This window comes from Microtus oregoni, unplaced genomic scaffold (assembly GCF_018167655.1).
Source record: "Microtus oregoni isolate MIOR12 unplaced genomic scaffold, Mior012 000041F_ref0000270, whole genome shotgun sequence".
In the NCBI taxonomy this organism is placed as follows: domain Eukaryota; kingdom Metazoa; phylum Chordata; class Mammalia; order Rodentia; family Cricetidae; genus Microtus; species Microtus oregoni.
The window spans coordinates 18,194,123-18,207,892 of NW_024543208.1; the positions used below are offsets into that span (position 1 = coordinate 18,194,123).

At 48.6% G+C, this 13,770-nt stretch overlaps 1 protein-coding gene across 1 annotated transcript in view; it reads right to left on the reverse strand.

Moving 5' to 3' along the window:
* Acsl1 (acyl-CoA synthetase long chain family member 1) overlaps nucleotides 1-10,355 on the reverse strand; it is a 68,223-nt gene extending 57,868 nt beyond the window's left edge. Inside the window, exon 1 of the mRNA XM_041632446.1 lies at nucleotides 10,204-10,355. The gene's annotated coding sequence lies outside the window, so the exon portion shown is untranslated. The remainder of the gene's footprint in view (nucleotides 1-10,203) is intronic.
* Between the last annotated feature and the right edge of the window lie 3,415 nt (nucleotides 10,356-13,770).

Sequence of the window (13,770 nt, forward strand, 5' to 3'; positions counted from 1 at the left end):
TCCACCTTCCGCAAGTTCAGGAGAACAGTGAAGGCAAAGGCACCTGCAGGAGCTAACCATACAGCAGATCGCTGCAGATAATCTCAGGGTAGGAAGGAAGAAAGTGGTAGGGCTTTTTGGCTGCAGGCATCTGGAGGGGAGAAAACACTCTATGTATAGGCTGGAGGAGACCAGAGGGCTGTGCAGAGGCCAAGGTGGAACTGAGCCAAATCTAAACAGTCAAAGACAGGTAGGAGGAGGGAAAGTGCCATGAAAACCAGACCATATGGGGAGCAAGGAGGGAGCAGGAGCCTTGCAAGAGGCAGTTAGGGGCAGGCTAGGAAATGGCAGCCTCAGTGACCAGGAGACTGGATTTCTCTCCTAGGTCACTATTCCTGTCAGCCGGTTATGGAATAGCTACTGGAGGCTCATCTTCACCCCGGAGTGCTTAGTTTACAGAGACAGCCATGTCCTTGCAGGGGGCCTAGGTCAGGATGGGAGAGAGAATAGACTCAGCCCTTGTCCTCAAGGAACCCACAAGGCCCAGCGACTCAGAGGTCACAGCTATCAAATAGCAGTGACCTGGATAAGAAGGCTCAAGAGGGCACACGTTGGGTAGGGTTACTCACACCTCTTAAAATAGAACAAGGCTTCAGAGGAACGGTCAGCTAGAGAAATGGCCTAGCCCAACACAGTGTGAGTTGCCAACTGAATACAAATACGGACTCCCACTGGGGGAAGAACAGCCACTCACAAGGTCAGGGAAGTCACCCTTGAAAATTAACAGACCTCAACGGGTAACTTACAAAGCAGAAACAAACGGAATCTTTAAAGTATTTTAAAGCTGGGAAGGGAATTTTAAAGAACATGGGCCCCTGTGTCTTTGTGGAAGGCACTGAGCGGTGCTGGAAAAAGCAACAGGTGAAACAGAGAACAGATTAAGCAAGACTTTGCTCATTGTATGGGGAGGCATGAGAGGGATCTGTGACACCATGGGACACTAGCTAAAATTACAGAGTTCAGGTAACCATAAGAGGTGACTGGCTTAGGGAAGCTAAACACAGAAAAAAATTTAAGTTACGGAAGATTACAGAACAATGGCTTACTATTTAAAGGACAGGAAAAAAAAAAAAAAACTAAATGCCAAGTTTGGCTGTTACCTGTTTGGGATCTTTACATTCCCAGTTTAAATTCATGCTACAAAAGTTCCCGATCTATTCAAAAGTCCACATAGTACAATAAAATTACCAGGTACCTATATCCTCCAGTCAGCTTCAATCACAGCTGACATTTTGCTAAAACTGTTTTATTATGCTCTTTTTTAAAAAATATATACATATATATTTTAAAGCAAGTTCCACATATCCTGTCGTTCAGGAGACACTCTGAGGTGCTAACAGGCCTCTGACTCTATAGGTGCAGAAACTATGTGTGGGATGGCGGTAAACCAAACTGGCACATGTAACGCATCCTGCCAACAGCCCAAAGACCTAAACAGAGGGAGCCAAGTTCAATGTTGACCTGAAGCAGCCGATCCAGCACAGTATTTAATGTCCATGCAAGGAAAAGGTCCATGGACTCAACCAGCAAATATGCATTGACCTCCACCCCCCACTATATACCAAGGCAGCCCAAGCCTCGGGAGACGGCTGTAAACCACAGAGAAAATAAAGGATCTGTCTCATGGAGGCTTGCACACCACCACGTCTACAGGACAAAATCCAAGCACTCTGGCTTTTTCTAGCTCCCCTGAAGTCAGACGCGCATGCATTCTGACACAGCTCAGAACCTAGTTCCAGAGAGAAGCTTCAGTTTATTTCCCCCTCGGCTGAACTGAGTCACCGTTTAAAAGGTGGTCCCTGGAGCTCAACTGCCAAGCTGGCAGCAGAGGAGACAACTCTCTGGTTTTCAGTTCTTCTACCATCCCACTAAGTGACGGATAGACACACCTGCTTTCATTCATCAACCACACTCAAAATATTCCCCAAAATATTCTGTAGCCATGAATCAAATCTGGATTTAAAGACTAAAAAGCGTCTATAATATTTTTAATATTTCCATCTTGCATCCTAACACATGTTCTAGCTGCTCCCCAACCAAGAGTGAACGCAACCCTTATCAGACACCATCCTCTCTGGCAACTGCCTGGCAAGGTTCACCTGTTTCTGTCAGAGCTGCCACCAGTTCCTTCCTGTGGGCAAATATACATAAGCCCCTGAATGCCTGCCACATCTAAAAGCCTGCAAAAGGGACCACAATATACGGGATAAAGACACCCACCATCACCTGCTGATGGAAAGAGGTATGCTGGAGACTGTCACCAGGCCACAAGACTAGGCTGGCTGGTCTGGAACAAGGAGAATTAAGGACACAGAGTCATGCCAACCTCAGACGCTGGCCATGCTTGAGGAAATCTGTCCTGGGTTGGGAACCCTATAGCTTCAGCCTTAGCTCCAACGCCAAGGATCCTTACCTCGCTTACACTCTGTGTCCCTGAATTCATCTCCAGGTCATGTCATGAAAGAACACAAGACTGGCATTGTCTTCCGAGGCTAGCCCAGGGCTCTGGACTACTCAGTTATACCCTCTGGATTTTGGATCTGTCCTCTCCGGGTGCCCTGTGGAGCTGAGAGGTCCCTGTCAGCTCCACATGCCAGGATGCCTCACAGATTGCCTGAGGTACAATGTCCCACAGAAGGAACAGAGACCTATTTGACCAATGTTCTCCTGGCAGGGAAACAAGGCACACCTTTAAAGTGGGAATACCAGGTAAGTGCCGGCTCTGGTACAGTTATGCAAGATTATCTAGAATTCGACACTAATCTCCTCTCACATCCTGAGAAGCCCAGAACCACCTGTTTCTCATGCCCGCTGAACTACAGGAAAGAAACCCTTGAGCTGTGTTCTTAAACCCAAAGTTCACCTCCAGGAAACATGCGTTTGGGTCCATCCACAGATTTTCAACTCCTTGATCCTAATTGCTAAAATCTAGTTTAGCAGAGTAGATAATGAGTCTTATTGTCAGGGGCCATTTTTATAAATTATTATTTTTTTAAAAAAAAAAACCCTCTTTTCTCATTTTACATACCAATCTCAGTTCCCCAGTTCCCACTCCCTCCCTTCTTGTCCCCTCCACCTTCCCTCCAACCCACCCCCATCCACTCCTCAGAGAGGGTAAGGCTTCCCATGGGGAGACAACAAGGTCTAGCACATTGCTTTGAGGGAGGACCAAGGCCCTCCCCACAATATCTAGGCTGAGCAAGGTATCCCTCCAAAGAAAATAGGTTCCAAAAAGTCAGTACAAGCAGTAGGGATAAATCCTGTCCTCATTGCCAGTGGTCCCACAGTTTGTGCCAGCCACACAACTGTCACCCACATTCAGAGGGCCTAGTTTGGTCCTATGCTGGTTCCAGGGCTCTCATTAGCTCAAGTAAGCTGTTTCCGTGGGTGTCCCCATCATGGTCTTGACCTCTTTGCTCGTATTCTCACTCCTCCCACTTTTTGATTGAACTTTGGAGCTCAGTGCTCCACTGTGGGTCTCTGCCTCTGCTTCCATCAGTTGCTGGATGAAGGTTCTATGGTGACATTTAAGATAGTCATCAATCTGACTACAGGGCAAGGCCATTTCAGGTACCCTCTCCATTATTGCTTATGCCTCCCAGTTTTGATCAATCAAGACAATACGAAGGGACTATTGGGGTAAGGCACAGTATGAAATGCTGAAGCCATGCTACAGAAGCCCCCAACAGACAAGCTTAAAAAGAGACCTGGGGCCTGACTGTGGGGAGCCGTGACTATTTCTGTGCAGGAAGAATTGGGTCAGAGCTATCCCTTTCTTCCCAGCATCTCCATCCTCTTTTCTGTTTGTTTGTTTTTTGTTTTAACTAAAAGCCTTCACTGTCTACGCTGGAGGAGGCAGACTCTAGTTGGTTGGTGGCACTAAGAATCAAAGCAAGGACCAGGTGCCCACTAGCTGGGTGCTATTGTTCCGAGAGTACAGGAGAATAAGCAGACTGTGCCAAAGGACTGGGTTTGGGGACACAAGTCAAGGCCAATGCCTTCCTTCTATGGGCCATTCCAGGGCCCAGGAACATTTCTGAAAATATAGAAATGACAGTGACCAAGTCCCCTTCTTACCTAGAGGTCACAGTAGAGGACACAGAATGGTTGAAATGCTCGGATGAGGAGGAAAGATACACACCCATACCATGAAGCTTGCAAGTCAGAGGCAGAAGGCTTACAACATATTAAACAGCCACTGAAAGAGATTCCAGTTTCTGAACTAGGGGTTGGGACGCTTGAGACTAAGCCATTTTTAACTGGTATAAACATATGTCAACATTTTAGCCACCACCTTGGTTGCTGGGGCATCCCTGCTGCTTGTCAGAGAACCCAAGGTTCCAATGAATGAGAGTCTGAAAACAGAGTCACATTAGGTACCACTGAGCAACAGCTCTCTGAGGAAAAGGTGGAGAAAATGATCAACAATATAGGAAGACCCATGGAGATACAGACACAGGGTTTTCGGGGCCTGTGCCTACGCCTACGCCTCCTTCCAGGATACAGGCTAGCAGCTCAGGTATCTGGACAACTGATGGAGTCTTAGGTTGCAGAGCCTCCAGTCCCACGTGCCTAGTGTCTTGTCCCAGTGTCCCAATTCATGGGGCTCTGAGACAGGCAGAGAAAACAGCACACCAGAGCCAGGCTGTAGAAGCCCTTGAGAGGCTAACTAAAGACTTTGTGATGGTTTTTGCCCTGGAGATCTGCTTCAGAAAAACCTCCTTTTTTAACCAACATCAACTTTTTTTATTTTTCATTTTTGAGATGGGGTCTCATTATCTAGTCCAGGCTATCCTGAAACTCACTATGTAGCCCAGCCTGACCTCCGACTAACAGTGATTCTCCTGCCTCAGCCTCCCAAGCATTGGAATTACAGGTGCTGTTGTGTTCAGATTTGTTTCTTCTTAGTTTTCTTCTTAAAAAGGGCAATTTCTGTCAACATGGGGGATAGCAGACTGTGAGCCTACTAAGAATGTAAGAAGAATACAGGTGCATGCTGGGGAAGTGTTGGGCAGAGAGTAGATTACAATAAGTAGAAACTCGCTGGCTGACTGAGTCAAGGACAACACTAGGGGCCAGACATTGGCCAGAGGGGAAGGCAGGTTGTGTAACCCTTGTCTGACCCGTAGTCTCCCTTCCTACTGCTGCGGCCACAGTGACCGCACCAGTGAGACGAGAAGCCAGGCTGTTTCAGAGGCCGGGGATTGTCTGAAGGGACACTGGGGTGTCAAGAGACAGAAGTGACCATGCATGGTTCTACCACTGCTCATCACACTTGCCTTCATCCACAGCAGCCCTGTTATATTGAGCCCACGGCTGCTAGCTCTGTGCTTTAACAGGGAGAGACGCAAAATCATCGGGCAATACCACAGTGCCTGCAAGCTCCGAAGATAGAGGATTTCATTCTCTTGTCTGTTACGTTTTCAACCTTACCACCACACCGTGCCAAGAAGCGGGTAAAAGTACTCCCCAAACACACAGCCGAGAGCAAACCCATGTGTTACAGAGAGGTGAATCTCTTATCAGAGTGCTGGGCTCCACCAGCTGTGTTACACTAAGGACCAGTTCCAACTGCGGTCTCCAACACTCTGCATTGATCACGCACCCCCGGCTGTGCTCTAGGCTTCCAAGACCTAGTTCAAAGGCAGAGGATTTTCAATTTTTAATTACTTTTCAGTTCTCCAGAAAGTCAGAGCTATGCAGTCAATGATCTCGGTCACATACTACACTATGCTGAAACAAGCTGTTACCTCTGGGAACCTCCATGTGAGGAGGAGAACATTCACAGCGAAGGGTAAATGAGACAGAAAGCGAGAACCTGGCTTGAGTAGAGTAGAACTTCCCAGGCCTGAGGATCCTAGCTCCAAAGAGACATGCGCGGGAAGCATTCGAGAACACGGGCCCCAAAGCCAGGCAGCAGCCTAGGCTCAAATCCTGCCTTGAGTAACTTAATCTCTAAATGTCACCGAGTGGCAGTTCTCAACCTCTGAGCAGAGAGCCCTTTGTGGGTGGGGAGGTAGAACAGCCCTTCATAGGGCTTGCGTGTATCAGACATCCTGCATATCAGATATTTACATTACGATGCATAAGAGCAGCCAAATTACAGCTATGAAGTAGTGACAAAAATATTGCTGTGGTTGGAGGTGACCACCACATGAGGAACTGTATTAAAGGGTAGCAGCATTAGGAAGGATGAGAACCAGTGTCAGAGCCTAGGACGCGCCTCCCAGAACTGCTGGGAAACCAATGACTTAACATCCGATTCTACTGGCTGGTATTGTCACCACTCCTGTCCCTAAACTGGTCCTGCTCCACGGACTGACAGCTGAGCCTAAAGGGAGAGTCCAGCCCTGCTTCAGCTTTCCTTAACTCTGCTTAATCAACGGTGTTCTAGCCTCATGGCTCCAGACATGTCTCCTACGACAACCCTGAGTGGAGAGTGCCAATTTCTACGGCAGCCATAGCCCTGCGAATGGGTAGATAATACGTTTATCAGAAGTCGCACCCCAAATGGGGAAACAGTCTGAAAGGCAAAGCACACTTTTCTGATGCACTCGCTTCTTTCCATTCATCTTTTGAAGCATGAAATCCTTATTTCAACAGTTCCCACTAAAATACATGAACCTGAAAGCCCATTAAAACCCATTCATTCATAATTTTCAAATCAGTAATAAAACCATGAGAGTTTTTAATGAAAGAAAATGTCTTATTTTAAACATGCATATTGTTAAACTAGAGAAAAGAGCTTGGTAAACTGTTCTGAAATCAACAATGAGAGAGTAATGAGTAAGCTAAAAGTAGTCTTATTCAAAATAACACACATCCAAGGGGAAGATCACTGTGTAACCGATTTGGGGGGTTAAAAATGACTTGTCTGGTTGGAAAGATGGCTTGGCACTTACGAGCACAGGTTGCTCTACCAGAGGACCCGGGTTTGATTCCCAGCATCCTCAAGGCAGTCCCCAGAGATCCAAAGCCGCCTTCTACAACTTCTAGAAATCTGCAGACACTGCACAACATGCATGCAGACAGATTATCCACACACATAACATAAAAATAAAGGTTAATTTAAAAAAAGTCAAAATGTTCAACTTCAAATGACAACATATGCCTTAAAATCACTTTTCTGCCAGGCAGTGGTGGCGCACGCCTTGACTCCTAACACTCAGAAGGCGGAGGCAGGCAGATCTTTAAGTACGAGGCCAGCCTGGTCTACAGAGCTAGTTCCAGGACAGGTTCTAAAGTTAAAAAAAAAAAAATTAAGTTTGTTCATAAAACTGGAAGAAAATGAACCCAGATGTAATTTCTTCAAGGCTTTTAGTTTTTGTATGTCCTTGTTTAATAACAAATGTGTGTCTCTGTGTGTATAACCCCCCTTTCATAATATGAAAAAGTAAAACTACACTTTGATTTAGCTATTTAGACAGCTTCCACATTTTTACTTACTACTTGAAGACTAGCAAATAATCCATAAAGAGAACAAACCCAGGCTTCTATGTGAACCCAGCCACTGGTTTTGAAATCTCAGATTTAGGACATAGGACATATATTGCTCTCCGGCAGCCCCTCCCCACCCCATCCTAAGGGAATCCAGGCCTCACATACCTCCAGGTGAAAGTGACATCCCTCCCAGGCAGTTGGGAACAAGAAAAGGACCACTAGATTGCAACCCTCAGGCCTCCTCACCTTGCTTCCACGAAGGCTACAACTGACGGAATCCTACTGCCTCCGACAGCTAAGATATCATAAGCAGCAGGACAAAGCAGAAGAATCTGCACAGCTAGTTCATGAAATAGTTTTCTGTCCCTTGTCCATATTACCTACGCCCCAGGATCACACAAACTAAAATTTCTTTGGCATGACATCCAGCATTCTATCATCTCAGAGTACTCTCACAAACACCGGCAAAACTGCCTCTCCTGTCTAGCTCATCAAGTCCAGCTTCGACTTCGCAGGGCTTGCGCTTCTTGAACGTTCTCAGAAGCCCCTCGAAGGACTAGGATGCTGAAACCTCACCTCAAGCACAATGGCTTCAGATTAGCTCTGAGGAGATCCATCCTCCAGGCAACAATGCCAAAGGTACACCACGACCCTAAAGTGTTTGCCCAATTTGGACCGAAGACCTTCACTGAAAACTCAGGCACCTTAATCTAGCGGGGCCAGTAAGGCTTAATTAAAGAGGCTTTGGGAAATCCCCAGCTGCAAGCTGCCTTAAAGCGAGCGACGGCCGGTTACGCTGCATCATATAAATAAGACTGTCCATAAAACATTTCTAAAGGTGTAGGTCAAATAGAATTCAGTCAGAAGAGATGGTGCCTGCAAAGAAGCAATGGTGAGCTTATCCAACAAATGAAACTGATCTTACAAACAACATGACCCTCTGAAATGACTAAGTATAAACAGCTAGAACCTACTGTAGTCATCCCACAGCTTAGCAAAAAAAGAGAAAAGAAAAAGCCACAGGGAGAAAGACAAAAATCTCACCATGTAAATATGTAAATGACAAAACCACCTGATCTTTCCCCAGACTCCTATGCTAAATACAGACCCACACTGCACTAGGTAGCCACATCAAACCTCAAAGTGTGCTAAAGGCATTAACTCACCGCACTGTGGCACGCTGGTTTGCACTTAATTATTCCTCCCTTAGCTCAGAACATCTAGAGGGAGCTGAAAAAGGACCTGTACGGTATAAATAGACACCCTGCCCCTACCTGCATTTGTCACATGGCATGTGTTAAATGTCAAAACTAGTAAGGCCCAGAGATTTCAGTCAGGTTGTCAAGACAATAAAACACGGACAAAATGTAAATAACAGACACAGGAAGGAAATGTGTCCAAACGCTTATAATCGTGGGTGGGGAGGTGAGCTCTGTATGTTTAAGTTCGGCTGTTGAAGAAGAGGTGAGGCCATAAAGTGTGTGGCTATGAGTTTTCCTTCACTAGTCACATGACGCATTTTCACCTCAAGGCAGACCTTTCACAGAAGAACCAGCCTCACACCAAGAAGGGATTTCTCAGATGAAGCTACAAGAACATCTCCTAAGATCTGGCCCTGTTTGTTTACTGCCCTTATCATGCCTCACCGTGTTGCTCCAAGCGGTTGGTTCCTTTTGGCTCTTCTGTGTTCTCAAGCCTGCCCACTGCAGACCACAGGTTCAAACTTTTAAGTTTAGGTGGGCTTCGCAGTCACCGAACAGAACCAGAACAATTAGAAGCGTTTGGATGTGTTTTGTTTGTTTGGGTTATGCTAATAATTCTCATTGGGATAACTACAGATTACATGTTGAAACGTGTACCAGAAACATAAGCAAATGTCAAGTCCTATAGGGAATACTCACGTCCCAAGAAGCTTAAATGTCTCGGCAAGACATGTTCTTAATGGCCAATCTTAACTAGGCTCCATGACGAGCTTGGGTGGAGTGGAAAGATGGTCTGCAAGCCCTGGCATAAAGCACTGATTAGATGGAGCTTCTGTTTCTAGATCTAATCCACGTGTTCTTTCAAGTCCTCTATCAGCATTCGTTGTCTCCGCTTCAAGGTGATAAATACCATTTTTGCTCCCTAATTTGAAAAAAATTTAAAAGCCAGATTGCCTAAAATCAATGACTCCATCACTGCTGTGTGCAGTGGCTGTGGGCGCTCTTCTTGGAGACACCGCGAGAATTTCTACTTATGACATCGGGCTCCGGGCGCTGCCTCTGACCCTCCTCGAACGCTCGGCGCAGGGGCACGTCACAGAGCTGCACCGGGACAGTCCGTCTCCACGCGCGGTGCGAGCGCACCTCACAACCCCTGCCTCAGGGGCACGAGGGATGAGGTGGCGGAGACACCCGGGTCCCCAGCCGGCAGGACCACCTCTCTGCACCTGAGCCGGGCAGGGCTCCGCCACCCCAGCCAGGGACCGGTGCTGCGAGGCGCGCCCTGACTCCGCGGTGCACCAGCCGCGCGCGCACGGCCCGCGGGGAACCCTGCTCGGGCACCGGAAGCGGCGGCCGCCCGGGCGGTCCCGGAGCCTCCCGATGCCGAGGGAAATGAGGCCGCGGAGGCCAGGCCGGAAAAGCGGAACGTCCCGCAGAGCCGCGCGGGGCGGCTCTCCAGTGTCGGCCCGGCTAGGGTCGCCTTGGCCGACACGCGGCCCCTCCTCGTAGCTGGCGCACTCACCTCCTCCGCTGCCCCGGCAGCCCTGTAGGCGGCTGTCACTGCAGTCCACCAACTGCCCCGCGCCGGGTCGCGATGCTATTTAAGGACTCGCGGCTGCAGCTGCTCCTTTGCGTGCGCCACCGGCGTTGCAGCAGCGGGGCCAGGCGGCTGGTAGTGCGCGTGCCGCGCCGCGCCGCGCCAACCTGCCCCGCCCCGTCCTCAGGCCCCGCCCCTCCCCATATCCTAGCGCGCCCGCTCCCCCCCCCCCCCACCCGCCGGCTCCGCCCCTCTTGTCGCGCAGGTCTAGCCTGTCCTGCCCCCTCAGGCCCGCCGCTCCTCTCAGGCCCCGCCCAACCAGCGCCATTCCCGCCTCCTAAGCCCCGCCCTGCTAGCCTGCTCAATCCCCTCAGACCCGCCGCTCCCCTGAGGCCCCGCCCATCAGCTCCAAGCCTTCCCTTCAGGCCCCGCCTCCTTATTCGTTCTCTCCACCCCTCAAAACCCGGTCCTTCCCTTTCAGGCCCCGCCCAGCCTGCCGACCCCGCCTCTTAGGCCGCGCAGTAGGCGTGGCCTCTCTCAAGTCCCAGAGCGCGCTAGGTAGTCAGCAAGCAAAAGCCAGGCTGTCACCCAAACTGCCCCATAGTTTCACTACGAATCTGAGGAAGGGCAAAGGGTAAATCTCTGTCTTAACTCCAAAATATCCTGAACCCCGTTAATGAGATGCTTTGGAATGTTGTAGGCACCTTTTAGCTCTTCCAGCCTCAGCATTCTGCCCAGCTGATTGCTTGGCATGGCCTCTATGCCAGCGTCTTTGCTTCAAAAGACCATGGTGGCCAAAGATTCCCCATCTTTTCTTTGGCACCGGTATACACGACCCCCTTTAATCCAGTTTCACCACGGTCCCCACACCAGGTTTCGCCACAGGCCTTGGCTAGGAAGACTGGACTTCTGCAATGTCCTGGCCATAAGGCATCTCTGGACGACCCAGGCTCTGGGGTAGTTAAGAGTGGCGAGCAGACTAGACATTGCTCAAGGATGATGTCCACCGGCCAAATTCTAAAGGCTGGTCTGCCCTGCTCAGCCTTGGCTCTGTTGACCTGACCTTTTGCTTACTTCCAAAGACCAGCAAGATGATGGTTCACTGGGAAAAAAGTGCACGCTTGGCGGTGAGCCGGGTGATCTGAGTGCAATCCCTGGGACCAATGCACATGTGTGCCCTCCCCCAAATAAATGTAATAAAAAAATTTAAATACACTCCAAAGCTTTAAGATGATCCTTAGCAAGGTCAAATACGAGAATGGGCACCGTGGTCAGTGGCCAGAACTGGTCAGTGTGGCTAAATTGAGACGCAGATCATGCTGACATTTTGAAGAAAAAAAAGGACAACACAATTGTTCATGGGTTCACTTGCTAAGAGCTACCTTCCCCGTTGCCTGAGGTCAGTCATCCAGTTACAAGAGTGTTTGCTCCCGGCATTAGGTTGAAGGTTCGCTGGTATCACTTTGAATTTGAGGGACAAGGATTATTGTCACAGCTGGGCAGTGGTGGCACATGCTTTTAATCCCAGCACTTGGGAGGCAGAGGCAAGCGGGTCTCTTTGAGTTCAAGGCCAGCCTGGTCTACAAAGGTAGTTCAAGGACAGCCAGGACTGTTACACAGAGACACCCTGACTTGGGGGGAGAAAAACCGTCACAATAAAGTTGATGATTTCAGCAACAGATATCATTTTCTAGGTGACGCTGCTAATAAACTATGGAATGTTCATCATACCCCTCTGAGGTGGTGCCACCATTGTTCCTCGTTTGTAGATGTGAAAACTGAGAGTCAGGTGACAGGAAGGGCAAGTGTGTTCTTGTAACTCAGGGTCATATGCCTGCTTCTAGAGCAGGCCTTCATAAAAGGCCTACACTCTTGGAAGATGATGTTCGTTCCCTCCAATCGTGGGTATGCTCAAGCTGACTTAGCAAGCAAGTCCTTTTCCTGGGTGTGTCTGGCCTTCCTCCCATGGTGTCCGAAGCTCCGTGGACAATGCAGGTGAGAGGTGACCCTCACACCAACAGCCCTCTAGAGCAACTGGGCCTTTTAGATCTTTCTGGGTCTCCAGGCTCTTGTTTATAAGGGGGAAAGGGGGTCCATGTTCATTTTTGGCTTCCCTCTCTCTGAATCTGTCTTTCCACCCATTATTTCACTCGCGTTCTCCTCTTCCTCACTCTCTAATCTTCAGCCCTGGCCTCCTCAGGCAATTTCTGGGTTCTGTATTACAGGCCCTTTCCAGTGCCGTGCAACCTAAAATCAGAAAGTTGATGGTTTCAACGTCAGAAATGGGAGGCCCACGGTTCTGATGATGAGATACAAAAGCAAGGTGTCAGCCGGATCCGTTCTTCTGAGGTCTTCCAGGAAAGGGCCTGCTCCAGATCTCTCTCTGGCTTGCAAAAGTCTGTCTTTGCCTTTTCATGCCATCCTCCTAGCGTCTTCACCCAACCCTCCTTCATAGTGTGTGATCTAAAGCACCCCCTCTATAGAGATGCCATTTTAAAAAATGAGACTACATTCTGAGATTCTCTAACATACGAAGGAGGCATGTATGGTTACATGTTGACAGTTGGCAGTGGTTGTCTTGCCTCATCTCTCTTCCCACGATAAGATGTTCCTCCCCAAACTAGGTAACTCATTTTGTGATTCTGTGCCCAAGCCCTGTGTCTTAGTGCTCTATTGCTGTGGAGAGACACCATGACTATGGCAACTCTTATAAAGGAAACATTTAATTGGAGCTGGCTTACAGGTTTAGAGGTTTAGTCCATTGTCGTCATGGCAGGGAGCATGGAAGCAGGCATGTAGGCATGGTGCTGGAGAGGTAGCTAAGAGCGCTACATTCAGATCCTTAGGCAGCAGGAAGAGAAACGCTGGGCCTGGCTTGAGCATTTGAAACCCCAAAGCCCACCCCCAGTGACACACTTCCTCCAACAAGGCACTCCCTAATGAGTACGAATTTAAAAATTTATGAACCTATTCAGACCACCACACCTTGAATGCTGGGGATTTACAGTTTGTAGAGCCAAGCACAGAAGAGTCAATTGAAAGATTACTCTGAAGAAGCCTGAGTCTCTTTTTAGCCTCCATTACATTTTCATCTGATTCTTTAAATGTGGCTAATTCCAGCTATATCCAAATCTATGCCTGTCTAAAACTCCTTGATCAGTCTTCTTGAGAAACTAAGCAGAGCTGACGTTTCCTGGGGGGACAGGCTAGTTGGTGGATGGACAATGACCTCCTGTCAAAACCATCATTATGATCATCAGCTGCAATGCTGGGATTGTCATTGAGCTAGGCATGGTCTCCAGGAGTACAACCATACTGGTTAGTAATAGCTGAAGTGCTTTTAATCAGTTGTGTGGCTAAAGGAAGGGCTGCCATCAGTAGATACTTGATACTTAATCTTCGTGGCACCCTAGTTGTCCTGTGATTCACTTTGTAGATCTGGCTGGCCTCAAAACCACAGAGATCTCCCTGCCTCTGTGCCCCTGAGTGCTGGGATTAAAGGTGGCCACCACCATACTCAGCATGCTTAATCACTTTTGAGGCCATATGTAT